This window comes from Primulina tabacum, chromosome 1 (assembly GCF_025594145.1).
Source record: "Primulina tabacum isolate GXHZ01 chromosome 1, ASM2559414v2, whole genome shotgun sequence".
Taxonomy (NCBI): domain Eukaryota; kingdom Viridiplantae; phylum Streptophyta; class Magnoliopsida; order Lamiales; family Gesneriaceae; genus Primulina; species Primulina tabacum.
Genome location: NC_134550.1, coordinates 51278190 through 51283356, shown reverse-complemented (window position 1 = coordinate 51283356; position 5167 = coordinate 51278190).

Sequence of the window (5167 nt, the reverse complement as noted above, 5' to 3'; positions counted from 1 at the left end):
GATAACAGAACATCACGTATTGCTTTGACATCATAATTTTCTCATAAGCGATGATGCATCAGTGGGTAATTCCTTTATTCTATGTACATTCGCTATTCCTCCCACTCTTCATACCTTCAGTTAAACCACATTGCATGTTCTTGGCAGGGAGTTTCACCATTTTCGGAAGCCATTGCCGGACAGAACCACTAAAGAAACATCCAGAATTGGAGAGACTGCTCGGGGATGAGTATCGCACTCTAGACGACTTCCCCAGTGCCGAAGATCAGAGTGGTGTCGTTAGAACTGCTGATAAAATTATACCAGCATAGATACTGTGATTTTGCAGTTGCAATCAACTGGCAAAATCTCATTTTTTGGGAAGAGAATGCTGACTGGAAGTTGAGGATGACTTATGTACATAGTACATTGACTGCGTTCGTGTCGTGCTTTCCAAACCGGATAACGACTTTTGATGGCGGAGAGGTTCGTGACTTTGGAGATCTCTCTGGTGTTTCGTTTTTAGCTTGTCTAGCGGCTTGTTGAGACTTCTTTCTTTAGTTAATCAGGCATCTAACTTGTATATATTGAGAGAATTGAGATTTTTAAATTAAAAAAAAAAAACACGAGCTAGGGGTAATGCAAAAAGAGAAAAAAAAAGTTGTCGAATGAAATGATTTTTATGGAGTAAATAAATAGCTTTGAAATTTAGCCCTTCTTTATTATAATGCTAATAATTCCATTTCTAGTGGTTTCTATTTTAATTTTTTCCAAGAATAATTGATAGGTAGAAGAGTGGACGTGTGGGAGCATCTATTTATACAACATAGAGTTAACAAATTATATTTTCAATTACTTTTTTTTGTATGCCTATTTGGGAATATTTGATTCAATTATTTTTATTTTTTTATGTTTTTTATATTTTAGACTATGATTTATCGATATAAGTTTTATTATCTCAGTTTTTATGTAAATAATAAAGATTTACTTTAAGGTTACTCTGGTTGGACCGAGAGAATTGTGTGGAAATTTACGATGTTGAATATAATAATAATTTTGGTTTGGTAGCAAGCATGGGATAAGAGTAAATTATAATTGTCTTTTTTTAATAATTAATGATATAAATAAAAGAAAAATATGAAAGATAAAATTTTAAAGTTTGTTTACAATTATTTGAAAGCAAGTTTCTCTATCATATTTTGTAATATTGATATTCATCATGAAAAAATTATTTTTTGCTAATAGTATTATTTTTATTGTGAATATCGATAGGTTGATCCTTTCACAGATAAAGATTCGTGAGACCGTCTCACGAGTCTACCTACTCATATTTGAATTATATGAGATAAATAATTGATCTGATATATATAAAAAAATTCTATAAAATATATGAATTTAAGAAACACAAAAATTTTATAAAACGTTTCTCACTAATCAATTTTGTGAGACGTATATCATATCTGATATGGCTCATGAAAATATATTAATTTTTATATCAAAAGTATTATTTTCAATTCCAAATATAGATCGGGTTGATTAGTCTCATAGATATAAATTCGTGAACTACTATAAAAAATTGATTTTATGAATTCCTTGACTACTTGAATGGAATAAACTATTTCATGATGTGTAAAGCGTTCTTTATTTTAGATTGTCTTTGGATGAAAGGATGACTTGAAGCTATGCATTTCAAGTTCATGAATTTTAAATCCATTTGATTGTTTGGATACTTTTTGTTGAGTGAATTTCAAATTCTTCTATTGCTAATTCTTATTGATGCAAATCATCCAAGGATAATAATATTGAATTTGAAATAAACTCAACATAATCAGCTTTTTAATTCTCTCCACAAATCATACCTTTATTCCAAATCAAATGGCTCGTCCAAGCACAACCTTATTGATTTCGAAAGTCCAAAAGTTACTTTTCCAAATCAAACCATCCGTCCAAGCACGACCCTATTGATATCTGAAATTTCAAAAGTTTTGTCCAAGAAAAATAATTTTTCTCACGGGTAATATCTTAAAACCAATTAGAACATTAAATATTCATGTATACAATTACGGATCTCAGGTGTGGGCTCGAACCCATGTAAGAGCGAAAAAAAATCATCCAACCTCTCCTGACCGCAATGTTGTAATATCATTATATAATAATAATAATAATAATTTTTTTTGTTCGAGTAAGAAAGGATTTTAACTAATAGGAAAATTTATGTGCCTCGATTTCAAATGAGATCAATAAGAGGATTCGATAATAATGAAGTTGCATCCTTCAACACCATCAATATAGGTGGAGCGAATTAAAAATATTTGAAAATTGTTTGAAACAAAGACACAATTTGTGTATAAATAAATCTTAAATTATGCCAAATCAAAAGCATTTCAAGAATCGAAATTGGTTTACATAGTAGACATGACTTCTTTAAGTCCGTTCAAATCCTTGAACTCGCCATTTTATAGGCAATATGTTGTGTATATAATAGATAGATAGATACACGAATTCTATGTCGTACGTTGGGTATCATCTTTCTTTTTGTTGGAAAATGCGGGGTACACACACACAACAACATAGAATATTTTATGTATTTTGGAACAATAATATATGTTCTTATAAAATCTTTAAATTTGATAGAAACAATAATATGTTTTTCTATGTTTAATTCAAATTCCCACCATCACACCCACAAGAAGAAAAACGATATGTCGCGCACGACGAATTTCGGCCGGCGGGCCATCCACGGTTCACTGGTGTACCATAGCATCAATCCAAAATCAATAATCATGTATAATGGTATAAAGATTTCTAAAAGTGTATATGCATTCATAATCACCAAATGGAAAACAAAGGCAAATGCAAAAGGGTACCTAAACCAGTTCAATGCATAGACTTGAAACTCATGCAAAAACCCTGAAATGAAATAAAGATGAATAAAAATAAAAGTAATACCCAGGACTGAATTAACTTCATAGACGACCTAAAGAATTCAACTGTTTGCTTAAGGATATCCATCTTCTTCCTTGGGCAACTCATTAAGATCAAAATCCAGGATTTTAGGAGTAGATTGCGTCTTCTGATCACCCGTCGAATGGCGTCTCATGTGGCCTCCAAGAGCTTGGCCAGATGGGAATTTCTTCGAACAAATCTTACACGTATGTTTCCCATCATTACCAACTGGTTCCGGAAGGCTTGCTGCATTTTCAACGCTCGAAGCAATTTTACCAGTTTGTTCATCACATGTATTGGTGATCAAAGATTGATTCTTACGTCTAATATCATTGCCGTTGTAACATACCATCTTGAACTTTTTGTGACTTCGATTTGTGGCCTCCATACGCCAAGTGACACGAGAAAGTTTTGTTGCAGAACTGCAATCGTATCTTTTGGGGGTCTTCGGTGCATTAGGAGCGTCACTTTTTCCTTCACAGAAGAGACTACCTGATTATTGATATCCGCGGCTTGATCATCTGTAAATCCCTCCCTGGATGAAGTTTCTCACTCGGTGATATTTCATCAGAACTCTGTATATTGATCTCCGATTCTCTGACTTCCCCATCATGACCAGCACCTTCTGTGTCCGAAATTTTCGGAGAATCCACCCCAGAATCAGTTTTTCGACTCTTATCACCCCTTCCAGGCCCATCCTCAGTTTCCTCTAACTCACGCTTCAGCCCTGTCACCTTTTCCTTCCCCTCCTCAGAATCAAGATGATCAGGCTGTACACTTGCCTCGGAACTTATCAAAACCTGCGGAGAATGATCGTCGTCATTCCCATAAGAACTCAAACTCCCGAAGAATCGATCACCGGAGTGGCAATATCGGTAGGAGGATGGTTCTAGCTTTCGCAGGATAGGTTTTCAAGACGCCTGGTTAAATCCACGATTGAAGGCCTCGAATCAGAGTGACCCGAATCAATATTTCTTCGTCTGCCATGGTTATTCTCGAGAGTTTCCCTTCAATCGTTCTTCCATCGATCTGTTTCTGGATTTTTTTTATGCGGAGATTGAGTTGCAAAAAATCCAAATTCAAAGTCGAAGAAGCAATTAAAAGTTCTAAAAGGAAACAAAAGAACTTTTCATCAAATCAAATAAGATAAGTAGATAATGAATCCTCCTCCTGCGCGAAATCTTCCTTTTGTAACAAACCCTAATTTATTTTGGAAAATATATTACATTAACTATATATGTATTAGTTAAGTCTCCTCGTTATTTAGGGAAATTGGTAATATCACAATTGTGTATTTTTTAATCTTTATCTTTATCTTTATCTTTATAGGAGGAAATTGTGAAAATTGTTTGTGTGTGTTATTCGGATATATATTTCACACACTAGCATTTTTTTTTAAAATTAATTTCCTTCTTTGATTATTAATCTTTATCTTTTCTACATTAAAAATAAAAAACAAAAATAAAAACCATAAGCTAATTAGAAGTATAAGCTTAATATTAATTTTAAAAAAAGGCTTATTTGGTGGATATTCGGATGTTGGATGCTTCGAAATTTTATCATCTTTATCTTAAAAAATCTTAGTTTGACTATAATATATCTTTTAAATTAGATACACAAATATTTTATATTTGAATAAATTTTTAAAGAATAATGTATTTATGCTAATAAATTATTTTAAATTATATCCAATCAGTATTTAGTAAGTTATTTTCAAATATTAAAATAATTTTTACAGCTGTCTTTTCAAGTAATATTTACCGCGAAAAATATTTTATTGTGTTAACTTGTATATGAAACTTTTAGACAACGGGTAAATTATTGTGTTCAAATTTTCACAATAAAATTAGTTTCAATATAATAATTCGACGTCTATGTCTAGAAGCGAACGAGGGTGGTGATAATGTGTAATATATCCCCGACTGTTCAATTTTCAATATAAGTCCCATGTTATCGATTTTAGTTTGAGTGAAGACGGTGTAGAATGTTATTTTATAAACGATCAAATTTTAGTTTTAATCATATATTTTTTTATTTTTAGATTTTAATAATTTTTCATTAGAATGTTATTTTATAAACGATCAAATTTCAGTTTTAATCATATATTTTTGTTTTTAGATTTAATAATTTTTTCATTAGAATATCTATATGATAGTGCAAATATCGTCATATTAGCGTCGCAGGCACTTGTGTAAGAAGAAAGAAATAAAATACCAAAAAAAAAAAAAGAAACAAATGTAGA